Raw genomic sequence first — 27,726 nt, 5'->3', positions numbered from 1 at the left:
CATGTTTACTAGAAATGGTGTTTTATTATTGAGAACTATGATTTTTGATGTGGAAAAAAGGAAGCCAAATGTAATATAGAAGAGTTTAAGTAAACATTCCACCGTCTTTCATTTGAATTGGAAGTATCACTATGAACTGGTGAAGTGCTTTATCTTTGCATGTGTAGGGGAGTGTTTGTGTATTTTGACTCTCTCCCCTAAAAAAAAAAAAACAACAAACATGAAATAATGGCAATTCCAGCAGCGGTGAGTATGCCTAGCACCCATATTGTAGCTTTGAAATACCATTTCTCAGTAAAATAAACCAGGCCTCCTTGGAGACAGTTGATTCCAGATCTGGTCAAGGAAACATACAAGACAATCCTGTTATACATGAAAGTATTTATATATACATACACACATGTGTATATATATAAATTACATATTGAAAGAGCATGCCATGGAGATCAGAATATCAATCCAGAAGAAAGTTATCAAAATTTACTAAATTCATGTCAAAAAGATTCATGATAAATACTTGAGGGGATGGATACCCCATTTTCCATGATATGACTATTGCTTATTGCATGCCTGCATCAAAGTATCTCATGTACCCCATAAATATATACACTTACTGTGTAAAAATAAAATAAAACATCTATAGAGCCTCAAAAAATAAAAAAGATTCAGAAGCCAACTTGAAGAGTCTCCAACTGGCCAAAGATAGAACAACTTGAGCTTCATAATGACAGTAATTATAATAGATTTTAGCCATCAAATATGTTTAAATCAATGAGTTCAAGAGGACAATTTTTTTTTTTAATTTTTTATTGGATTATAAGAGGACAATTTTTTAATGTAACTTGTCACATACGGAGGATGGCAGAAAATCACTTCATCATCTTGAAAATCAGTATGTTAAGAAAAAACAACCTTTGCCTACCTTTCTTATATAAACTACACTATTAAGATTAAACAACAGTAAAGAAGGAGAAGCATCTCTTAATGAAAGCAGAAAATTAATAATATAGTAGACAGAATTTCCAGAATGAAGAAGAATACCAGCAGACTCTCCCTCCAGAAAAAAATAAATAACATAGCTGGTGAAATTATTAAAAACAACTATTAAGGTATTTAGACATTATCATAATTGCATATGCCAAATGGTGAAACATTTATTCAAAAAAATCTAACTTTTGGCAAAAACAGTGAACCTATGGCATTTAAGCCATGACCTACTCGATTACATGCCCTTCACCTTATAAGAACCAAGTAATGGAACCTCTACCCCATTAGAGAAGATCACAGTAATCTCACTTCCCAGATCCTAGTGTCAGGCTCCAGTTTCACTCAGATAAGGACAGGCTGCCTGCATTTGTCATTCTCTTTATTCCCCAGACACCTGTTGAAGGAGGAGGAGGAGGAGGAGGAGAAAGAAAAAAAAGAGAAAGAAAAAGAAAGAAAGAAAAAGAAAGAAAGAAAGAAAGAAAGAAAGAAAGAAAGAAAGGGAAGCGAGGGAGGGAAAGGAAAGAAAGAAGAGGAAGGAAGGAGGGAAGGAAAGAAAGAAGGAAAACAGGAAATAAGGAAGGAAGGAGAGAAAGACAGAGAGAGAGAAAGAAGAAAGAAAGTAAGAAAGAAGAAAGAAAGAAAGAGAAAGAAAGAAAGAAAGAAAGGAAGGAAGGAAGAAAGAAAGAAAGAAAGAAAGAAAGAAAGAAAGAAAGAAAGAAAGAAAGAAAGAAAAGGAGTAAAGAAAAAGAAAGTCAAGAAGGGCCTTCCTGATGTCACAGTCAACTCTGCTAGTCACAAGGCTGTGGCATGTGCTAGGAAGCACACACTCAGAAGTAATCAGAGGAAAGATTTAGTACAGAATCAAAGCATGTACAAAGCTTCACTCAGACACATCAACAAAAGCTGAAGCCTTTCTGGCACAAAGGGCTTAAACACAACTGACAAAATATTGGAAGACCAATAAGCTACTTTGATCCAAGGGCAACAACAAAAACAAATACTACTAGCGATGAAGAGGGGCATTTTATAATGATAAAAGGTTAAATTCATCAGGAAAATTTAACAAATTTGAACAATAAATTTAAGTTTAACTAAAGATATGTAAGTCCTACACTAAAAACTATGAAGTATTGCTGAAAGAAATTAAGAATATTAAATATTTTTTAATGTTGAAAGGTTCATGAATGGAAGACAATATATTTACAATGATAGTATTCCGCAAGTCAATCTACAGATTCAATGCCATCTCCAACAAAATCCCAGATGGCTTTTTTTTTCCCTGCAAAAATGGACAAGATGATCTTAACATTTATGTAGAAATGGAAGAGATACAAAATAGCTAAAATAAATCTTTAAAAAAAATAACAAAGTTAGAGAACTCATACATCCCGATTTCAAAATTTACTACAAAGCTACTACTATAATCAAAACAGTGTGGTACTACCTAAGGATACACATATAAATAAATAAAGTATGGTTGAGAATCCAGAAGTAAAACCTTGTATCTATAGTCACTGGTTCTCAGTAAGAGTACCAAGATAACTCAATAGGAAAAGAATAGTGTTTTCAACAGATTGTGCTGGGACAACTGGATAACCACATGCATAAGAATGAAATTGAATTCTGACCTCATATCATAAACAAAAAGTAGCTTAAAATAAATCACACACCTAAATGTAAGAGCTAAAAATAACAACTCTTAGAAGAAAATAAAAGTAAACATTTTGTCCTTGGGTTAGCCAATGGTTTCTTAGATATGACACTAAAAGCACCACCAAAAGAATGAAAAAATAAACTGCAACAAAAGTAGCAATTTTGTGTTGCAAATGATAGCTCTGAGAAAATGAGAAAGGAAACCCATGGGATTGGAGAAAACATTCATACATCATACACATGATAAGGGCTTTGTATCCAGAATATATAAAGAGCTCACAACTCAATAAAAAATATAAATAACCCTATTAAAAATGAACAAAGGATCAGAATAGACATATTTTCAAAGATCAACAGATAGTTAATAAACACATCAAAAAATACTCAACATAATTCATCATTAGAGAAATGCAAATAAAAACCACAGTGAGTTTTTTGTTTTTTGTGTTTTTTTCAGTAGAGATGGGACCTCATTATATTGCCCAAGCTGGTCTTGAACTCCTAGCTTTAAGGAATCCTCTTGCCTTGGCCTCCCAAAGTGCTGGGATTACTGATGAGAGCTCCTGAACTATGCCACAGTGAGATATTCACACCTAGTAGAATGGCTAGGCTATCAAAAAGTCAGATGATTGTAAGTACTGATGAAGATGTGAAGAAATTGGAACTCTTAGGCATTGGAGGTGAAATGTAAAGTGGTGCTGGCAGTTTGGAAAACAGTTTGTCGGTTCATCAAAAAGTGAAACATAGAGTTACCATATGACACAGCAATTCCACTTCTATTTTCTGCAGAAAATACAGGGGACAATGGCACATAGTGAACTGTACCATACATTTGCAATCAGCCACATCCAAACTGTGAGAAACTCCATAGTTTAAACAGCCTGTGTTTTCAACAGATACATTTTAAGACAAAATGATGAGGGATAAGTATAAAACTGTCAAGGAAATGTTTAATATAAAAGTTGGTGTGGTAGACAAAGGGGTTGTGTTTGAAATGTGGTGCACAGAAGGGGCTTCCAGAATGTCTAACTGAATTCTATTTTCTGACCTGGTCATGGTTAGGTTACAAGATGTTTGCCTTAGAATAATTCATCGAGTGATGCATTTTGTTTTGTGACATTTTCTGTGTCTATTGTTGGTGGGTTTTTAAAATGCTTTTTTTTTAGATTATAAAAACTTTCTCTTTAATCAAGGCTTTTAACATGAACAGATTTCTTGAGTAATATGGCAAGTTTCCAATATATTGAAACATAAATTCATAAGTCACCATACATAAAACACCTGCAAAAAAAAAAAAAACAACAGCAAGTTTACATGATCCCTGTGACAGCCAGGGTCTTAATCTCAGATGCTTCCTCCATCTGCCAAGTATGTTCTTGATACAGAGCACACTGCGGCTTCTGGGGTCACACTCAGCTGAGGCTGTGGTCCACAGAGCACTCATTTGTCTGGGCTGTGGTGGTAGCGGTGGCTCTACTCAAGAAGCAAAGCAGTTACCAGCACATTCAAACAGTGTATTGAACATCTTTTAAATATCAGAGTAAGAAACAAGAAGGCAACTTAATAATATTATCAGAAAGTTGTTAGAAACTAAGGACAGCTATGTAAAGCCTGTGGCTGAAAAGTGGCTTGCCAACTTCATTTATTTGGCTTCTTGGGTAGTAGGCACTAGAATAGTAAGATGTGAGGTTCTTGTTCATGGATCATATAATGGACCTATCCCTGATTCTGCTGAATGCCAAGATTCCTCCATTCAGATTCAGACATCAAGTGGGTTTTAGGTACCAGCTTGGCTGTGTCCTTGGGCAACATGACATTCCAATACTCAAATTCCTCATCGTTGTACTTTTCCAATTAGTAAATTTATTTGTGTGACATGATCGCTCTGTCTGCAAGTCTTCAGCCTTGCACTGCCAACATCCAAGGAACACCCGGAAGCACCAAATATTTTTTTAATGAATTAACTAAATAATTACTCTGGAAGTAATGTGAAGAAGAGATTTTGAATTTCAGCAAGATGAAATTAGAATCAGAAAAAAAAAGCAGATGAAATTAGAACCAGAAAGAAATATGTGCAAGACACAAAGGAAGTTAGGAATATTTATGAAGCTGCCTAAGAGGCAAATTAACAGAATTTGGTGACCGAATGAGATGAATGAGGAAGAGGTAGAAGAAGATGATGACTTACAGGTTTTTTGGCTCAGATCAACATGAGTTTAAAAAACAAAAAAAAACAGGGTAAGTATATCCTTTCTCTCACCCCTGACTGCCTTGACTATTGATTTTCCCTGTCCAGTGGCCATTCTGCCTTGGTCTGGTAACAGAAAACATACTTTCCTTAGGAACACATTCTCAGTCCATCGGCTTCAAGTGGCTGTCTCCACCCATGCTCTAAGGAGAGCTGGAAAGACCAGTGACCCAGCCTATGTTTTCAACATATGCAGAGCATCCTATGTTAACCACAGTGATTGATGCATGTATGGGAACATGACCCAAGATAGGTTTGTTGGAACTGAGTGGATGAACCCATCTCTTCTTAAAGCTCTAGGTTTATTACTGTGGCTACTATGAAATAAGAACTCGTCTAGGAGTAATAACCACACGGTAGAAAACAGAGCAGTGACAGATGCACAGAGTCTACACATACAGAATGTTAATGACATTGATTTAGTTCCTGGATCCAGGCAAGCCTGAAGACAGTCTATTCCTGTGTTTTTCAGCTATGTGTGAGTGATTACATTCCAATTTTTCCTTTAAAAGTGGATTGAATAGGTTTTCTGTCTATTAAAAAGGAAAATATCTTGACTAATATAGGATCAAGGAATACTGTACTGTTTCCGGACTACCCATATACATAGTCTATTGCTGGCTAATAGAAATGTAATGTGAGCCACACATGTAATTTTGAAGTTTTCTAGTGGCTGCATTAAAAAAGTAAAAAGAAGTATATATAATTAACTTTATTAATATATTGTATTTAACCTCATATTCATAAAATCATTTCATATATAATCAATATTTTAAAAATTATTACTTTACATTTATTTTGTAATGTAAAGTGCATTTCCAAGTCTTTAAAATCTACTGAATAGGTTAAACTTAAAGCATCTCAATCTAGAATAGCCACATTTCAAGTGTCCAGTAGCCACATGTGTCTATGGTACTGAGCAGCAAAGATCTAAGCCATTCCCTCCCTTTTCCCAGCGAAGTCTGCCTTCTCTTGAGTTCTATTGACATTACCCCAGAATTGACAGATACGTTAAAATCATGTGGTCCACACTCTCATTTTACAGGTAAAGAAAATAATAATGGTCTATACTAATGAAAGCAAGTTAGTTTCAGAGCTGGAATTCATAAAAAATCAAATAAGAAAAACAACTACTAGATACTGAATAGTTACTGCATGTAAATGTTGATATTGGTTTGTTTATTAGGTTTTGTGTTTCTTTTGTGTTTGGCTATTCAGTATTAACTCCTTAAAATCCAGGAAAATTAATAATATTAAGAGATAATATCTAGTGAGTGTATTATATGTCAGATACTATTTTGAGAACTTAACAAAGATCGACTCATTCAATCCTCAGAGTAACCCTAATGAGGAGGTAAGTATCTTAACCGTCATTTATTTATGAAAAACAAATGGATTAAGATATGGGACTAGGACTTGAACCCAGGGCTTTTAGATCCTGCATCCACACTATTAATCCATCTGTTACTCCTGCTCTGTGGTCCTGCTGAAGGCAGCATCATGTTTCTCACTGTAGAGGCCAAATGAGACATTTACTCCTTCTCCCTGTTCTGTGGCAGCCTGGGTACTTAACGCAGGCTTAGTAAGTTGATTACTCCAAGAAATTTACACCTGAGGGAGATGATGCAAATATAAAAGATATATGAGAATTTATTCATCATGGAGGACAGCAGCTGGGACACCTGAGTCAGATCATACCTGTGGCCTAGCCTCCTGAGTACCTGAATTCCTGGTCTTCTAAAACCGAATCTATAGTTTCCAGGTATCTGTGAAGTCTGATGTCCTTTCAATAACATTCTTTTTGCCTAAAACATTCAGAGTCCATTTTTATTATCAACAACCAAGAATGTTGATTAACACCAGTAATACATATTATTATAACCATTTTACCAAAAAAAAAAAAAAAAGAAAGAAACTCTATCCTTAAAAAGTTAAACACTTTCCCAGTGTTTTCTAGGAAGTAGTTGGCAAAACTGGAATGTGGACACGGGCCCAGTAGGTAGTCTCCAACTACTTGCTATTCTGGACGAGAATCTAGGTCTCCAGACCACAGTATCAGTTTTCTTTCCATGATGCCAATCCTCCAGGCCACAAACAATAGCCTTACAAAATGAGGTCAAAGGGTTAAAATAAAGTGAACTGTTTTACATGATCCCTAAAAATTAAATCCTAAGGAGAGCATGCTTAACACTGTGACAGAGCTATGCAAGAGATATTTAGGGCACCAGATCATATTAATCATAATAAGTGGTTAGAAGTCAATTCCGCCTGCCACTACTCCAGGCCTGCCTACCTCAAAATGTAAACATTTATTAAGTCCCACAGGATTTAGCTTTAGCCCAACAGAGAAGAAGAAAAGAACTGAGACTTGGACAGCTTCCACCTTGTAGTCACATCTGCACAACAGGTCACCTAGTTAAAACTAAAGTGGTTCCCACAGGGAGCTAGAAAGAGTGGCTCTATAAATATGCTCCTACAAGCACAGCTGCTCTTTGCCCCTTTGGTATGTGGATGGCTGAAAGCAGAGTACCAGAAAATGCTGGAGAGATGGACTCTAGGCCAGTAAAATAGCAGAGGAATGCTAAAGTACTGAATGTAGGACAGAGGAGACAACATAACAGTTACAAAATTCTTGGAGAATGGCATCAGAATAAAACTACACACACACACACACACAGTAAAGCACACACAATAAAAGAGCACACAGCACTCAAAAATCACCACCACCACAAAACAAAATCACCTCTACTAATGATGGCAAAAGCACAAAGAGAAGGAAATTCTTTGACACTATTAAAAGTAGCATAAATAAACCCAATTTCTTTGAAGGAAAATTGGCAATATTTAATCAACACTTTAAACGTATGGGTCCTTGTCCTAGCAATCCCATTTCTGGTAATAAAGAATAGTATATATACAAGAATAGTTATTGCAGAATTTTGTTTGTAATATCTAATAATGGCAATAAAGTCAATATTTTTTAAGAGGGGATCATTATAGTATATTGACATTTTGAAATATAAAACATACTTTAAAAGAAGGAGGTGGTTCTAGATTCAAAAATATTTAGTGATATTCATGATAAACTGGTATTGGGAAAAGTTAGTGGCTAATATACCAGATATATTAAACCAACAGATACACACAGTGATATGGAAAGACAATGCTACAAGCAACTTATATGAATATATATGTTCATATAAGCAACTTATATGAATCTCCCAACAAATCTATGGGTGATACTACTGTTATCGTTGATTTATAGATAAACGAATGAAGCAATTTACAGAAAGGTAAAACCCCTTAGTTAAGGTCATAACTATTCAATAAAATGGAGCGAGTAAAGGGCTATCAGGACTTTTAAAATATAATCCCACTTTGTTTTAAATTTTTCTTGAATGAACTACAACTTTTTATGAAGCTAAAAAGGACCACAAAAACTTTTATTTTGAGAGGGAGTCTCATTCTGTCACCAGGCTGAAGTGCAGTGGCACCATCTTGGCTAACTGTAACCTCCGATTCCCTGATTCAAGCAATTCTTCTGTCTCAGCCTCCTGAGTAGCTGGGATTACAGGCACACGCCACCATACACAGTTGATTTTTGTATTTTTAGTAGAGATGGGGTTTCACCATGTTGGCCAGGCTGGGTTCGAACTCCTGACTTCGTGATCCGCCTGCCTCAGCTTCCCAAAGTGCTGGGATTACAGGTGTGAGCCACCGTGCCCAGCCCACAAAATCGTCTTTAGGAAACCAATAAAAACCATGGACCCACAAGTTCTTTACATTTACCTCTGGTCACTTCCCCTCCTAAACTTCACAACTCATTTCCCAGCTTCCTTCCTCATGTTCCTTCCTCTTCCACTTTGAAGTGATAGAAAGAACTCAGCTCCTCTTACTTCCACAGAGAGATATTTCCGCTACATATGAAACTTTATCATTAGGAAACAGCATTCATATTAAGAAGGGTGATTCCTTGGCTTTTTTGTCTCCCACCATGTCACAATTGTATTTGTGCTACAGAAAAAAAAAACAACGGTGTTTCACATGATCTATTCAGTGCTAATAACCACTTCTATGATCCAACTGTATTATGACATATTTAGATACTGATTAGGCCAATATTGTAATCACTTCAACCAGAATAAAGGAGGAGACTTTTGATGATTGTTTCAAAACATCATTAGGTTTGTCCAGTTGCTATCAATTCTTTGTATCACACCAAAAGTGTATAATGTATAACATTACATGAAAACTGATTGAAAAACATGATAAGTATTAATAAATGAGATGACGTACAGAACAAATGGGGCCTAATTTTCCTTCCCTCCGCCCTTTTTAAAGGATTGCCGTAATCCACATGAGCAGTAGTGTGCCATGAGTTACACAACCCTTCCTCGTTCGGAATCCACATACTGAATATTATGAGTCTATGACTATTATTATGTCCCTCTGTGAAATACAATTAATTTAGTTATTACATCAACTATAAACACGTGACTATCTCTAATATCTAGTAAAGGTAAATCACTTCCTAGCTTGGGAGTAGACTTTCAATTCTAAAATAAGAGACAGAAACCACCCAGAAAGATAAAGCTTCCCACGTGGTCAGCTCAGTCTTTAAGGTTAGTTATGTCCAAGCAGTAAACATTTAACAACCCTAGAGATAAGCTGACTGTAACAGATGAGTAATCTCCCAGCTCAAACTGGCTCAGTTGATAGTTTTGTGTTATTGAAGAAAGCAATTAGCTTTCAGTGTGCTGGAAAGTGGGAAACAATTTCACAGATTAGTAGAGCTGAGGGCTCTGTCTGCTAGTGAGGTTGCTGTGTGGCAAGAACCACTTCTCAAGTTCTTTCTGGGCCAGCATAATCAGTGGCTCATAATATAATACATAGGGGCAGCTGCCTCACAGAATGCATTATCGGAAAACCCTGATGGCAGTGACTACAACACCAACCACATTGCTGGTTGATATGATATATACCACCACATTGCTCTTCATAAGCAAAAGAATATGATACAGTATTTAGAGCAGAAAAACAAGGTTTTAAGGATTTCAAACACCATCATTATTGTAGACACACTAACTCTACCAGGCATGTAAGAAGGAACAAGGATCTAATAAAGCTGAAGTAGGAGGAGCTTATCACAGTCTACTTGGGAAGCCAGTGAAGGTGAATACATCATATGCTGGTTTTCTATTTATGTTTAAACTTCAGATAGGTGATAATGCCAGAGGTCAAAAACAAGTGGTTGAGAAATTTCATTTTGGCCTGTACACATGTTTCATTTGGTTAGCATTTTGCCTAATTTTTTTTTTTAAGAAAATTCCGCCCAAGCTGGAGTGCACTGGTGCTATCTCTCCGCCCAGGCTGGAACGCAGTGGTGCTATCTCAGCTCACTGCAACCTCTGCCTCCTGGGTTCAAATGATTCTACTGCCTCAGCCTCCCAAGTAACTAGGATTATAGGCACCCGCCCACACCAGCTGTAATTTTGTACGTTCAGTAGAGATGGGGTTTCACCATGTTGTCCAGATATACTCCTGACCTCAGGTGATCCTGCTGATCAGCCTCCCAAAGTGCTGAGATAACAGCTGTGAGCCACCGTGCCCAGCCCATGTAGCCTAAAATTTAAAAAAATTAGTCATTTTTTTAAAAAATCAGATGTTACATAAAAATCTAGAGTTCCAGTTTTTCTTGAAAAAAATCAGAAAATCCAGTGCCTCTGGACTGCCGTGGATTCATGTAGCCGTGGTCTTAAGGAAACTGACGGCGAGGCCTCTAAGTCCCGTTCACTAAGTCTGCACCACTCCCTGTTGCTTCATGACACCACGGATGTGCATCAGTTGTAATTTATCACTGCACTTGACCTGTTATTTTCTAATAACAGAGAAATAGTTCTCTGTTCTCAGGTCCCTATCCAAAGCTAGATAACAGAAGTGTGGCAAAAAAAAAAAAAAAAAAAAAAAGCCAAGTAATTTATTTTTTTTACTCCTGACCTCCTATATTCACTAGTCTGGTATTTCGGTTCATGATGCCTGCTGTGTCAGGTAAGCGGATAGGTGAGCAAGCTTTCAAAGTCCCACAGGCTTCAGTAGAAACCCAGTTCTGCCACTTCATATTGTTTTGCCTTGAATAAATCATTTAATTTCTCTACTAATCTGTTATCCCATGAGTAAAATGGAAATAATTATGGCAATGATGTCTACCTCCTATGACAACTGTGAAGATTAAATGTATGTGTATGCATACATATACACATATATAGGTAGCTGGTACATAAGAAAAACATAAAAAGCTGTAAATAAAAAAGAAAGTCTAAGGGCAATTCAAGAAAATTTGGGCTTCACAGAAGAAATAATAAAATTACATTAGCAGAGGAAAGCAATTTGTTTGGGTAAACTGAACAGTTTTATCAGTAACCTGTTTTTCCCTGACATATACACACAAACACATTTAGGGTTCTGTTTTTGTCTTTGCCACTGAAATATGAATCTGATCCAATGTAAGTCATTCTGTCTTGCCCAGGTGTACCACTGGCATGTTGTGGTCATTGATATATATAAACAGTTTTTCAAAGATGTGTGTGACAAGAACCACTTCTCAAGTTCTTGGCTCCTCTCACAGACTCGGGGACCACTAATTTTGCCATTTCAACAAGTCCTGATAACATGTGTGCTCAAAAAAGTGCATTAAAAATGTTACATAAGATGATTTCCAGTTCTACTGGCTACTAGCTTGGTGACTTTGAGAAATTTACTTCTCTGAATATGTTTCTTCATCTATAAAATGGGTATAATAATTGTTTCTTAGGGGGTTGTGGTGAGGCTTACTTGGCACAATACCTGTAAACACTTATTCATGTTCCTAGAACATAAAAGGAACTGAACACTGGTAATACCGTTTACCTTCCTTCTAGTGTTTAATTTGAAAAGTATCCTCCTCAGATTAAAAAGGGGAAAAGATAATGTTGGTTTCATTCTTAAATGAAAACCAGAGTAATTCAAACCCAATACAATGGCATGAACAGGACCTAAATGTACACAGTGACAAACAGCATCTGTTTGCAAGGTGCATTCGAATAGCAGAAAAAGAAGAAAGTACCACATCATCTGTTTCATTTTTACTGAATTATAGAGTACACATAGCTCTTTTTATTGTATTGGAAAATGAGTGTTTAAAATGATTTACATATTGAAAAAGTGTCATAGAGGAAATTCAGTTGTGATTCCTAAGACACATGGCTTTGTATTAACATTTTCCATAACATTTTTATATTATGGTATGCAATACTCTTCAAAATGTTTATAATAAGCCCAGGCAATTTTTCCATGATTCACTAACATACAAATAATTCAAGTTATTGAATGGCTGTATTATTCATTTTGTACACTGTATTGTGTTGGAATAAAAACAAGTAAAATACAATCTTTTTCTCCCACTCCCAACCCTCTAGTGCAATATTTCTCAAACTATGCTGCTGGAACCACCTGCATCAGGATCACCAGAAGAAGGCTTAAATAATGCAGATTTCTTGGCTCCTCCCACAGACTCAGGGACCAAAAATTTTGTAATGTGGCCCTGGCAATCTGCATTTAAACACGCTCCAGGCAATTTGTGTACACTCTAAGATTTAAGAGCCATTCATCTATTAAAATCAACTGAGTTAAAGGACAAAACTTGATTCCATTAGTAAGCTGTGCACTGGTGAATTATTATACTAGCATATGAGAAACATTACAGCTAACATAGACCTTAAGTCAGTCTTTCAAGTACCTCACTGTATTTGTGAAGAAGCTAAAGGAAGTCTCTTCATCTTGCTAAAGTTATGTAACACAATTATTATCATACTGAAGTAAAACATACAATCTGTTATTTAAAAAAGCAAAACAATTCCCGATTTTCTTTTACTGAATGGACTAAACATGTTAAATGTATATGCAGGTAGGCTATTACCTGCTGCTTAGTTTTGACAGAGGCAACTTTATTTAAATATACAATGAGTTTTTTTTCTGATTTCTCAATTTATAATGGTAAGTACTTTAGCATACTGATAAAGTACCATTACATTTAATATCAAGGGTCCTTAATTTGGAATTCATGATCATGGAGAGCCTTCTTGGGGCTATACGTTTTGCCTTCAGGAGGACTATGGAATCCCTGAATCTGTAGGCAAAATATGGAATATTTATGTCATGGGATAAGGATCTGTGGCTTTTATTAGAATATCAAGTGGCCTATGCATTAAAAATAACTGCACAGCACTATAAAATGAAAGACTAGGACAGCAATGTGCAGAAAACTCATTCCAGGGATGTTGCTAGTGAAAACTGAGAGATCTTCTGTTTGGTTGGAGAGAGTGGAGGCTGGATCAGTATCCTCACATTCTTTTCCAGGGGAATAAAAAGTATGCCTCATCTGTCACATGGAGAAATAAATCCTAGCAAACCAATTCCCACTAAAGCACTAATGACAGATGATGGTTTAACATGTTACCTATCTCATTGCTTGAAGTTTTTCTCACTGAATCTGGAAACAACCCTTCTCACTGCTAAATGATCAGAATTGGCACATGTGGCAAAACAATTTGCCATCCGTAATTTAATTCAATCTCTCTCATTTTAGCAATGAGGAATTTGAGGTCCAGAGAGGTGAAATGACTTGCCTTAGACCACATAGCAAGTTGGTGTCAGAGCCTGCCCCAGAAACAAACCCTTTTAGCTCCTACTAAAATGCACCTGCCACAGGCAAACTCACAAGCACAGAGAACTCATCTTCCCTCAGACTACCTGAACCTTACCCCACCCCTTTCCTTATCATTCTATCCTCCTGTTCCCTGTCATCCTGGCTTGACAGCAACTCCCATTTCAAATTTCTCATATTTGTATTTTTTTAAATAATGGATTTTGTCTACATAATATAAAATAAAACCCATCAGTTGGGGGAGGATAAGTGTGCTTGCAAAGTTAAAAGGGAAAATGAGGTCTCTGATGTTGATTTGCTTTGTTAAGAAAAAAAAATGACAAGGGCTTGCATGGGTGCAATGCCCCTGAAGATATCATAGAGACCCAGCTAGCTTGCACATTCATATTGTGCCACCTGTTCTTTTCCCATGACTATAATTGGTCATCTTATTGCCTCACACATTTGTTATCCTATTAAAAAGGATATCTGCTTTCTGCTCAGCCATTTTCTTCTTCTTTTTTTTTTTCCTATTTCTCCTCTTTCCCTTCTTCTCAATTTTTTTTTTCACTTTTTGCTTTTGCCTTTAGTTTTAAAGGTATCTGTGAACATGTCTGAGTTCCCTGACAGATGTAAGTTCCCTGAGGACACTGTATATCCCTGTCTGCTTCATTCACCTTTGTATTCCTTATTTTATTTCAGTTGTTGCTCAGGGAGTGTTTGCCCAATACCACTCCTCACTCATAATGCCAACTTTTCTGGTAATAGTTTCTTTTCTTGAGGAATAGCTTCTTTCTGACTCTAAACATTTGGCCCTCATGCTAATGATCAGTCATGGTACTGCATCCCCAGCCAAAGATGGGTGTATGACTCAGACCTTGCCAATCATAGCCTACCATTTCCCTATGGCACATGATTGGTTAAAGAAAGGTATGTGATCCAACCTGATCCAGAGTTCTTCTCAATATACTTTAAATTGAGCTTTCAGAGAAAATTCTACATCTTGGGTCACTGAAATAAAATGATGTTAGTTCACTACCTGAACTCTACCTGAGGTCATGTTCCCTGCTGCTCAGGGAAGTACTTCCTGTAGTTAGAGAAGATAAATGCAACTTACAGAGGGAAAAACAGCCATAGGGAACTCAGCTACCTTGCTTATTCTGCAAGCCAGGCCAGTATCCTCCCAATCTTTTGGTTAAGCTTGCCTAAGATGGCTTTTTGACACTTCCAACTGAAAAATACTGACAAATACACTCATAATGTTTTGTCCCCATATCAGTGCTCATTAAAGATTTACTGAGGGATTTTTCTCCAAAATTGATCTATTCCACTTTTCTCATCTTCGTTTCCTTAGATTTCACCTTCCTGCCTGCCCAACTCCTGTCTTCTTTATTGTTTCCTCCTTTGGGAATAGCTATTTTTACTGCCACCTGCTACAGATGTGTCCATGCAAGGTATCGGCAGGTAGGAAGCAGCAGAATACACAATCTCGCAAAGACATTTTAAGAAAGTAAGAAATATTATTCTTGTCAACTGATGTTAAAAAATAAAAATTGGAGAAAAGGAGAGAGATACATTGTTTTCAGCTGAAGAACACCCAAAACAATTGTTAAGGAACAGCATCTGCTCTTCTCAAATATTTCCTTCCCAACCTTAACTGTTGACAACTCAATTTCCCACTGCACTCATGTCACTGTTGTGTTTCTTCAACTTCACAGGCACCCTGGGAGCTTACCTCCCTCTAGAGAACACCATCTTTTGGCTTTAGCTTCCTGAGCTTATTTCCCATGCTATATCCCAACGATGTAATAGTAGGGCCTGAAAACAACATTGCTTATTATTCATAGAGTACATAAAGAATGACTTGCCTTGAAGTTTAGAGATAAGGTAATCCTTGTAAAATGACAATTTGATTTAAGTCATTCACTCAGGCAAACATGGTTCCTGGAACACCCTGACAAAACCACATAAGAATTAAAGGTCTTGTGATGGATGAGGGAACAAGATCTAATTGGTGTTTTAGTAAATGTATTCTGACTTGGTAAGCTACCTAGATTTATCAAAAGAAAATTCCCCTGTCTCAATCAAATTACCAACTTATGGTATAAAAACAATGACAAATGCCTTGTAATTGGCTGTTATACAAGTGCTGGCATCAGAGAGACAAACAGGATATTGGTATCTAGAATTATTTTCAAGATGCTGATGAACAGAAAACCAACACCAAATAATGGCTTACCACCATTTTATCTATTTCAAATGTTCTTGCGTCAGAATATGTAACAACACATACTCCAACTGAAGAAGTATACCTGGGGTACAGAGTTTTGAGCCATATTGCCAACTAAGTCTGCATCCTTCTATGGGGTGTATGTAACAAAGGGAGTAGGTCTCTCTATAAACGGAGCATGCACAGCCTTTCTGTGGCCACCAGTCAAGGACTATGAAGGGAAAGAGCTCAAATTCTTTGAGTTCTTATTCTGTGACAGATACCATGCTAAGCTATTTCAATGATCACAACCTGTTGCTGGGGTAGTTATTATTACCTTAATTTTACTGATAAATGAACTACATGAGATTGAGACTGGGTGACCTAATCAAATTCACAAACTAGGAAATGGGGTAACATTTCCATTTCTGGAATATTTCCAATCTGAAGCCAAATTTATCTTATTTCAAAGTCTATGTTATTTCCACTTGAGCTATATCTTAGCTGTAGGAGGATAATCTAAGACAGTTATTCTCAATCTTGGCTGTGTCTTAGAACCACCTGGCAGGTACCCAGGCTGTACTCCATACTAATTAAATCATCATCTCTGGGGATGATAGCAGGAATCCATGTTTCTTAAAATACCATAGGTGACTTGAAGATGCAGACAAATTTATGAACCATTGATCCAACAAGTATCTTCTCTTCTTCAATTTTTTTAACAGAAATAGCTGATATCATATTCAAGAGGGCACAAGATTTTGGATATATCAGAAAATATAAAGAGGAAACCATTTGAGGAGGGTTTGGGGTCCCTCCTCAGAGAATGTAGCACAATAGGAGTTCTGGTGAGTAATAGAAGAGTATGTGACTCTGAGTCTCCAAGAAGTGAGGCCACTGGAAGGTTGAAAAGGAACCCAGAAGATAAAGTAGAAATGTCTATTGAATTTGATTGAGGCTAGCCCTTGATGCTAACAACTGAATCCTTAGGAGATCAAGATACTCAGCTCCCCTTAATTCAAACCAGCAACCTCATTTAAGCTGAAAGTTCATTTCCAACTTTTTATCCTGAAACATTTTCCCCCAAAGTGTTTGGGTAATATTATTTGCAATCCCATTTCCTAGAACCAAGAACTCCTTTGCTACTAAGCATACTCAGCTACACTCTTCCATTGTGCAACAGCTAACCTTATTATAAATTAGGCCAAAGTGTTCCAGGAAGAGGGAACAGAGAATACAAAAGACCTAAAGTGGGAACAAGTGTAACATATATAAGGGACAGAAAAATGGCCAATGGAAAAAGTAATATGGTTTCAATGTCGTTTCCAAAACTCATGCTGAAATTTAAGTATTAAGAGGCTGAAAATTAAAGAGGTAATTCGGTGTGAGGAATCCACCCTTAGCAGTGGATTAATGGCATTTTCAAGGGGTGGGTTAGTTACCACAGGAGTGGGCTCTTAATACACAGATGTGTTCAGTTCCCATCTTGTCTCTTTTTCTCATACACTTGCTTGCCCTGATACCTCTCTTGATGGTATGACCCTCCCCAAATGCGGGTGCCATGCTCTTGGACTTCCCAAACCATGAGCCAAATAAACTTCTTCTTTTTTTTTAATAAATTACCCAGTCTGTAGTACTCTGTTACAACAGCAGAAAACAAAGCCAGAAAATTGGTACTGAGAAATGGGGCTAGTACTATTAAAAATATATATATCTGAAAATGTAGAAATGGCTCTGGAACTGGGTAATGGGTAGAATCTGGAAGAATGTTAGAAGTGAAGGCTAGAAAAAGCCTGTATTGTTGCAAATGAAGTATTAAGGGTGAATCTGGCGAGAGCTCAATAGAAGAGACAGGCTGTAGGGAAAACCTTTTTAGAGATTACTTAAGTGGTCATGATCAGAATGCTAGCAGAAATGACTACAGTAAAGGCTATTCTGATGAGGTCTCAGATGGAAGTGAGGAACAACGTATTGGAAACTGAAATAAAAGACATCCTGGTTATGTGGTCGGAAAGACTTTGGTTGAATTGTGCTCATGCCCTAGGGCTTCATCAAATACAGAAGTTGAGAATGATAAACTAGGACATCTGACAGAAGAAATATCTAAGCAGCAAATCATTCATTCGGCTGTGTGGCTGCTTCTAACTGCACACAGTGAAATGCAAGAAAAAAAGAAATGACTTAATTAAATTTATCAGTTAAAGAGAAGCAGAACAGAAATATTTGGAAATTGTGCAATCTGGCCATGTAAAGAGTGAAAGGTATCTTTAGGAGAGCAAACTAAGAGTGTGGTAAGAAAGAAAGAGATTAGGATGAATGGAAGGAATCTGGTGCTATTCAATACAATGTGAGAAAGACACTAAAGAAGTCATTTCAAAGATCTCTGAGGCTGGCCCTCACGTAACAGGTCCAGAGCTCTAGGAGGACAGATAGTTTCACGGGATGGGCCCAAGGTGCTTATCCTAAGCTCATTCCCCAGGACTGCCTTGGGACTCTGTTTCTTGCATTCCAGCACAGTGCTTCTTGTGTCTCAGTCATGGCTCAAGTGAGTCCAGGTATGGTACATGCTGCTACTCCAGAAGGTAGAAGCCATAAATCTTGGCAAAATCTATGTGCTGCTAATTCTTCAGTCTTACAGAATGCAAGAGTAGCAGGGTATGGCTACCTCCACCTAGATTTCAAAGGCTATTGTAGATAGCTTGGAGGCCCAGGCAGAGAGACTTGTTGCAGGATTAGAGCAACCACAGAGAGTCCCTATGAGGACAATGCCTACTGGAACCATAGGATTCAGGCCACTCAGAGACCCCAGTACTCTAGGTCCACCAGTGTGCAACTCCAGCCCGGGAAATCTGCAAGCACGAGACTCCAACCTGAGAAAGCTGCTGGGTGGGATGAGTCAAACAAGGCTATAGGCCTGTGGCCTTGGGAAACCAATCTCTGCCCCAGGAAACAGGACATGGCGTCAAAGGACGTCATTCTCTAGCTTTAAGATTTATCAAGGTATTTCCCCCTTTTGGGTTTTGAACTAACTTAGGTCAGTTATCTCTTTCTTCTTGCCTATTTCTGTCTCTCTTTTGGAGAGTGTGAATGCCTATCCTATGACTGATCTACTATTGTATTTCTGGAGTGGATTACTTATTTTCTAGGTTCACAGCTGGAAGAAATTTGCCTCAGGATAAATCATGCCTTGAGTCTCACCTGTATCTGTTTCAGATGAGACTCTAGACTCTGGACTTGTGAGTTGATGCTTGAATGAGTTAAGATTTGGGGGCTATTGGAATACAGTAGATGTATTTTGTACGTGAGGACGTAAGTTCTGGGGTCCAGGGATGGAATGCTATGGTTTGAATGTTCCCTTCAAAACCCATGGGGAAATTTAACTGTGACTATATTAAGAGGTGGAATCTTTAAAAAGTGGTTAGGCCATGAGTGATTCCCTCTCACGCTCATGAATGGATTAATGCCATTATCATGGGAGGAGGTTAGTTAGCAGAAGTGGGCTTTTGATAAAAGGATAAGTTCGGCTCCCATGTTATCTCTTATCTGTTAGGCTCACTCACCTTCTGATGCTCTTCTGCCATGGGATGATCCCCACCAGACGCCAAAGTCATGCTCTTGAATTTTTCAGCCTTGAGAACCATGAGCCAACTAAACTTCTACTCTTTTAAAGTTACTCAGTCTGTTATATTCTGGTGTAACAGCAGAAAATGATGTAAGACAGAGTGGCCATAGCCGAAGTTGGAGAGGTGAGCCACAGCAGTGCAAACTGATTAAGGGTCAAGCCCTTTAGAGTTTGTTTTAATTCAGCTGGGAGCCATCAGAGGATTATGTACTTAATGATTTGCTATGATGCAGAAGAACGTGAATCAGCTCGCCCACCCTGCATGCCTGTGCAGAGATATCCTAGTCAGTACTGCTTAAATTTCCTGGGATAACTGACAATTGTAAAAACGAATCCTGGCTGACCATATACACTGGACATTCACCCAATTATGTTTCATTAGCCACTCAGAAGCTTCTCAGACCAATAAAGTACAAGAGTAGGTTTTAGGGCATTAAATATTTAAAATGATAGATTTGAGTTTAACATGTGTTTTCCTACCACTTACACAGAAGCTTGATGTGGCAGAGTCCTGGACTTCAGAATCAGAGTATCTGAGTTGCTGGTCCCAGCTCTGCCATGCACTATTTAATCTTTATCTAGCCTTTCATACCCGAGTATAAAGTATGGATGTCCAGCCCTTTGAATATGAAGATTTTTTTGCTTATCTGTGGTGGCGGATATCATAAAAATTATGCATGGACCTTTTGTTTGTTTGTTTTTAGTTCATCAGCTATTGTTAGTGTTCATGTATTTTATGTAGCCCAAGACAATTCTTTTTCCAGTGGGGCCTAGGGAAGAAAAAAGGTTCAACACTACAGGATAAAGCATAATTCCCCGGGGATGGTTATTTCTTACTTTTTTTCTTTTGCCTCCTCATCCAGTCTCTCAGTGAATCCTGTTCATTTAATCTGTAGAATTAACCAAGACTCTACATACTTCTCTCTTCTCCACTGGGTTAAGGGTTTTTCCATCTTAGTTTTATTTACATTTTGTGCTAAATATTTTTGTTGTTGTGAGTTGTCCTGTGCATCATCAGATCCTTCGTAGTATCCCTGGTCTCTCCCTTCTAGATGCCAGTAGCAACCCCGTCCCAGTTATGACAACCAAAAGTGTCTAGAGACATTGTTTAATGTCTTTTCTGAAAGGGCTGGGGGATGGGGGGAATGACCTGACTGAGACCTCTAACCTAGACTAAGAAACCATTCTCTCTCTACTCTGTACCTGTTACATTCTCTGACAGGCCTGATTGTTCCCTGTAGTTCACTCTACACATAGTAGCCAGAGGAATATTTCAAAAGCATAAAACAAATGGTGTCACTTTCTTTTTAAAAGCTGGCTTCCCATGTTCCCTTAATAGAGTCCTGACTCTACTCCAACCTATGTAATCTTACACGACCAGGTATCTTCGCTCCATTCAAAGCTTATCATCTACCACTCCCTTCCTCCATCACTTCACTCTAGCAAAACTGGCTTTCCTTCTGTTCCTCAAACATTCCGTGCTCATTCCCACACCAGGGCATTTGAACTTACAGTTCTCTCTGATGAGAATGCCATTCTCTTTCATTTTTCATATATGGCTCCATGTTGTCATTCAGGTGACTCAAATGTCACAATCTTAGTTGAATGATTATTCACTGCTTCATTATCTATCTTTGCTACTATGATGTAAGCTTATAAGAAAAAGGTCCTTGTTGGTCCTCCCCCTGTATATGCTCACTAAACACTTTAATAAACTATTGCATAAGGTTACTTTCACCTCCAACATCCACCTGGGGTATATATTCATTTTTGTAATCTACTGTTTTCACTTAGCATTAGACCATTAGTATTTTCACATATCATTAGATATGTTTCTTAAAGATGTTTTCTTTTTTAAATAGTGACATATTCTTCTACAGAATCCCATAGTCCCCTTAATAAATATCCAATTGTTGAGGATTCGGTCATTTCTTTACTATTTTATTATATTAACCCATTTACTGTTTATTCAGTAGACAAAGATGATGCAAAAATTTGACTTTTACTGTTGTTCAATACTATCACACATTTCCCCAACCAGACAACCATAAATTAAACACATAGGGCTGTACTATTTGGAGACAGAGTTGAGATGGCTCTATGCCAAGTAATAAGAATAAATAGCACTTGCTGAAAATTTTCAGTACAGCCTATTGTATTTTTCACACAAATAGGGGAGGACAAATACTTCTACTTGTGGATATGTTTGAAATTTTAAAAATGTGGATGTTCTAAATTTCAAGCTGCTTAAGAAAGTGGGGAGATGAGTACACGGCACCCCATTCCAACTCCCAAATCAACACATAATCAAACAGAAACATTTAGATGTAAATCAACAGCTCAGAAAGCCCGGTCCCTCATTCTCTTTGACAAATACTAGATCACAGCCTTGATGATTATCAGCTCAGCAAAGTTAATGGCATTCACCGGCTTTACATACTAAGCAGCCCAGAGTTTAGCTAGACAATTTGTTTCTAGTTTTGCATTCTCTGCTTTGTCACTCAGAAAGCAGAGATTGTAGATGACTTTTAAGAGTCAGAGTACGTGATAAGTAGATGAGGGACATTGATTGAAATTCTATCAGGGATCTCATACCAAGTTTTTTTATTAAAGTTCTACTGCACATGTAGACAAATATTTTCCTATCTAGGGCCTCTATACCTAATTCAACATCCTAGGGCTTGCATGCCTTTTAGTACAAGTAAGGTAAGATGACCCAAATTCTGTATGAGTTTTGTCCACTCATTTTGGATGGCATTAGACTCTCCCCGTCAGAGTGTCTCTTACTTCCTCCTGGGATCCTTACGGTTGACTTCAGTGTTTTCAAGAACAAGTCTATTCACATTCCTCATCTTTATCATTGTTCCCACAACCAATGTTTATGCTAGGTAAGTGAGTTCTGGATGTATCCAAAGCTGCCAATCCAAGTAATGCTGGAATAATTGTAATGTTTGTGCAATGGTGGAGACAGTAGCCCTATCTTTGTCTCTCTACTACTCTGTCACCTAAGCCTTTGAAAAACAAATTCCTTCAGCACTGCGTCACTCTCTTACCCCACTGGCATTCAAACTGAGTCCAGGGAACCAGATGGAATACTGATGGCATGATATTCTGTATTGTTTCAAGTCCCAAGGAGGTACAAAAATATTCTTCCTACTCCTTTATCCAATGCACAGCAGTCTCCCTTATAAATCAACCCATGCAAGTAGATACCTGACTGGCTCCCCAGGCCAACAGATTTACACACAGCCCAGCTATAAATATAAGTTTGGACTCAGGGGAACCTTAATATAGGTCATAAATCACCTTTTTGTGGAGAGAAGTGGGGCTTGAGAGATTCATTTGATTTTACTTAAGGAATTTTTTCTTTTTTTGGTATGATTTTGAGAACCTAAGTCAGGCAATATTCACATTAAACCATTCAAAGTTAAGGACAAAAAATTCCTTTATGTATATTCTGAACAAAATTTTTCAGTTAAAAATAAGCAACCAAGACATGCCTATATTTGCCCTGTGGCCTGCCACATAACATCTGGGAAAAAGTCTGAGAAAACAGAATAACAACGTGAAGCTTAAAACCACTTGGGTAGAGAAGGAGCAGAAAGATACTTGAGATGCTAGAATAGAAAAGAGGCTAAAGCAGATTACATAAATCTGATTTCCTCTGCTCAAATTCCTTCTACTGGCTTTGAGATGCCTTTCATCAAGTGTGAAATTCACATTCGGAGGGCAATCCAAACCAATGCCATGAGAGAAGTTATTCTGAAGGTTATCTGTGAGGACAGGACAGCTATTTTTGCCCCAGCCTCTCTCCTTTGATAGGTTCCCCAGCAATATTGCCCTCCATGATATGTTAAGGCTTATGGGCAGATATTTTCTCTTTTGTTTCATCAGAGAGTAATCAAAGGCTTGAGCCACATATATGTACCTATAAATGATGCATTAGGCCCTACCCAAAATGAAAATTAAAAGCCGTTCCCATGCCTAAGAACACCCAAAAATGGATTCAATTCTCAGCCTCTATAAAAAAAAAAAAAAAAACTACAGTTGCTCTATTGTAATCATGGCTCTGAAGAGTAAAACCCATGAATATGAGTACACACACACACACACACACACACATTTAAAGAAGTCACTTTGCACTCACCTTTGATTTCTGTTTGTTTCTTATCAGCCAGACTCAATCAGCCACCACGTCTTGTCAATATCATTTCCTAAATATCATAATCTGCCTCTTTTCTCTTTATCTCCTTGACTCTTGCCTTAGTTCAAACAGCATTAGCTCTCACTAAATTACTTCAGCAACCTGTTAACTAGCCATGCCCTGTGAGAGATTGGGGAGAAGCTTACTGGCTCCCAGTAAGAACAGTACTTGGTACATGATAGGTGCTCAAAATATTATTAAATACACAAATAAATGAATATAAGCCCATGGAAGAATTGTACAAAAAGTCCTTTGCCTTCTGCCTCAGGAGTTCTTCCTTAGTTACTTCTTCTGAAGTGCTTCTGACTCATTAGTTATCCTGATTACTTTGACCTTTATTTGCTAGTTCTGTCATCATAATTGCAAAAGATTATAGCTCTCTTATGCAACAAAGTAGTCACTAGCCATAGGTGACTATCTAATTTAAATTAATTTACTTAAAATTAGATAAAATAAGAACTTTGGTCCTTCTTCATGGGCATTTCAAGTGTTCAATAGCCATATGTAGTCAGTGTCTACCGCATTAAATAGGATGGGTTTATTTCTGCTTCCTCAGAAAAATATTGTTGGAAAGTGCTAGTCTAGAGGTATCAAGTGGACTATGCCCTCTTTATGTCCATGAGTAATAACTGGGAATAAAAGGCATTCTTACCCCAGCCTTCATGACACTGCCCTGCCTCCAGCAGCAAAAGAGGAAGAAACACATTGTTTAAAAACTAGAGGAGAAACCATCCCATTCATATTAAACCTACAGAGAGAGAAATATGACTGAGTTGACAATAGTATACCTTGTTTGCCATAGGAATACTCTACTGGTTAAGGAGGGAAAAGCCAATAAATCACTTCATGGCACAATTTCTGATGCATTTTTGTTTTGGTCATAGGAGAAAGGGCAAGTAAAGTAGGTTAAAAGGTGATTTTAAATTCTAGCAACAGAACTCAGAAAAACCTGCATGTAACGAAGTACACTGTTAACCTTTCAGGGCTGAAAAGACAGTCAGACACAGGAATATCAGGGATGCAAATTACAATAGTGCAGGAGCATTTTCTCCAAAGTATGTCAGAAACTGAGCAAGAAACGTGTCAAATGGGCACAATGAAAATAACTTCTTACCAAGATTGTAACGGCAGTATTTTAAGGAGCAAAATGTTTTGACCTGGCTGACTTTAGGAAGACTTCTCCAACTACAATGAGGATAACAGCAGTGAGAAACAAGATACACAGAGATGATGAGTTGTGCTACTAAAGACAGCGTGGCTTGGTGAAATAAGCGTGAGCTTTGGGGTCAAATGTTCTGCATTCCAAACATAACCATGAGGTTAATTGGTTGTAAAAGTTAGGGTGTATAACTTAACCTCATAATACTTCCCACGGGACATTGGAGTAATGATTCTATGGGAGGGTTATACAACTCAGAATATACATCTCTTCCAGCATGGTCTGGCACATAAACACTCTGTTAGGAAATGAAAAATATTTTTAATATTAAAACATTTAACAGCTCAGGCTCCATTTCTACAGTTGTTAAAGTGAGAAAAGAACTGGTTCCCTGTGTTTCTGCCAGGATTGAAAAAAGCAAGTAATGGCAAAAATAAAAACACTTTAACCCATGTATCTAAGGCTAACTCATATTAGACAAGTACACCAAGACCAGTAAAGAAGGAAAAAAGAGTCTCTTCAACAAATAATCCTGAGACAACTGGCTATCTATCTGATAATACCAATTTTTCAGAATATATAAAGTACTCTATGTTCAGTAACAAAAGGCAAACTCAGTTTAAAAATGAGCAAAGAACTTCAATAGATATTTCTACAAAGAAAATATACAATACGCAACAAACACATAAAGAGATGCCTGACTTCATTCGTCATTAGGGAAATGCAAATCAAAATCACAGTGAGGCAGCATTTTACGTCTACTAGTATAGGTATAATAATATATTTTTAGAAGAAAAATAACAAGTGTTGGTAAAGATGTAAAGAAATGAGAACCCACTACACTGGTTGTGAGAACACAAAATATTTAGCCACTGAATGATCAGCCACTCCAGAAAACAGTTTGGTGGTTTCTCAGAAAGTTAAATGAAGAAGACACTACAATTCCATTTTTAGGTATATAACCAAATAAATGAAAAAAGTTATTCAAACAAGTACATGTCCAAGCACGATGACAGCCGTACTATTTATATAAGCCAAAAAGTGGAAGTAGCCTAAATCTCATCAAGGAATAAATAGACAAACAAGTTATGGTATGTAAGTGTGATTAAATATTATTCAGCCATTAAAAAGGAATGAAGTACTGATACATGCTACATAGTAGATAAGCCTTCCAAACATTATGTTAGGGGGAAAAGTCCACACACAGAATATCACATATAGTTATGACCTCATTTACATGAACTATCCAAAATAAATAAATTCATAAAGACACAAAAACAGACTGGTGGCTTATAGGGGAATGTAGGATGAGGAAACGGGGAGAAATTGGTTAATGGTCAAGGAGTTTTACTTTGGAGTGATGGAAATGTTTTGGAGTTTGATACAGGTGGTAGTTGTGCAAAATTATGACAGTACTAAATGCCACTGAACTGTTTGCTTTAAAATGGTTAATTTTAAGCCCTACAAATTTCACCTCAATTTTTTTTAAGTAAAAGTACTTCGTTATCTATAAAATTCAAAGCCAACTCAATTCCTTAGTGGAGGGACAATAACTTGGACCAAGAATACTTTCAGTAAACATATCTCCTGTCTGTCTAATACTTCTTAGTCCTTCAAAGAACTATCCTAGGTGTGCCTCATTCAATCTTCACAACATTCCCCTTGGGAAACTCTCAGAATGATGATGTAACTTGTCCAAGTTTGGGCAGAGTCCGGATTGAGTGTTGGGCTACTAGTCTGCCTTTTCTATCTTCCAACTCAACCATAACAATGCACCTTAACAAAACAACTCAATAATGAAGGCAGCACACATATACCTATATTTCTGTCGTAAACATTTGAGTTAAGAAACAAAATTGTGTTCTGCCTATTACTTGTACAACACTGAGGGAATTATTCAATGTTCATAACTCTTAGTTCCTTCATGTGTATTACAGGAGGAAAAACAGTACCTTCCTTACAGAGTTATTGTGAGAATTAAAAGGATATATAAAGCATAACATATGTATATGGTCAGTGAATGATGAGTAACAGTAATATTATTAATAAAATCCTTCCACCCATTCTACATTGTAAGATTATCTATGTAATCAGAAACTTTCCAAAAGCAGATTTGATTTATTTTTTCTCAGCACCCAATCATTTTGCATTATATGATTTCCTTCAGGTCAGAGGCACATAATAACTAAGATGCTTATTTAATTATCATGGAATTAGCAGCTTCCAGATTAAGTCCTGTTCCTTGGTATTGTTTTCAGTACCTTCTGTCAAAATTTTAATAGCTAGCAGGAATACAAGAGTTTTATATTTTACAAAGCACTTCAAACATATGTTTTCTTTTTTTTTTTAAGAGAAGGAAAGAAAAAAAGGAGTGAAGGAGAGGAAGAAAGAGGAAGAAAAAGAGGAAGAGAGAAGGGAAATGTTGTTTTATTCTAAAAAAAATGGGTATTAATAATGACCAATCAGTGTTTCATTTAAACCTATGAGTAGGTGTGATGTGGTATTGACAAGAATGTGTATTTTATATATTTAAAGTGGAGATCTCTATAAATATTTATTAAGTTTACTTGTTCTGGATCTGAGTTCGAGTCCTTGATATCCTTATGAATTTTCTGTCTCCTTGAGTCTAAGTCTCTTTATAGGTCTTATGTATCTGGGTGTTGGGATCATTAGCTCTTCTTGTTGCATTGATCCTTTTATTATTATATCTTTGTTGCTTTAAGATCTATTTTATCAGATACGAGAATTGCAACTCCTGCTTTTTATTTATTCATTTATTTTTGCTCTCCATTTGGTTGGTAAATCTTTCTCCATCCCTTTGTTTTGAGTCTTTGTGTATCCTTGCAAGTGAAATGAGTCTGGATGTAACATGCCATTGGGTTTTGGCTGTATCTTTTGATTGGGGAATTTAGTCGATTTAAATTTAGGATTACTGCTATTTGATGTTAACTGGCTGTTTTATCC

The 27,726-nt window shown here is 37.1% G+C and overlaps 1 protein-coding gene and 1 pseudogene across 3 annotated transcripts in view; both read right to left on the bottom strand.

The window, feature by feature from the left end:
* KCTD16 (potassium channel tetramerization domain containing 16) overlaps positions 1-27,726 on the bottom strand; it is a 275,415-nt gene that overhangs the window by 42,444 nt on the left and 205,245 nt on the right. The gene's annotated exons all lie outside the window — the stretch shown is intronic.
* Positions 2,974-4,518, bottom strand: LOC118150313 (cyclin-dependent kinases regulatory subunit 1 pseudogene; annotated as a pseudogene).

Source organism: Callithrix jacchus, chromosome 2, assembly GCF_049354715.1.
Source record: "Callithrix jacchus isolate 240 chromosome 2, calJac240_pri, whole genome shotgun sequence".
NCBI classification, from domain to species: Eukaryota; Metazoa; Chordata; class Mammalia; order Primates; family Cebidae; genus Callithrix; species Callithrix jacchus.
The sequence above is the reverse complement of the archived record's forward strand: the minus strand, read 5'-3'. Positions and strand labels throughout refer to the sequence as shown.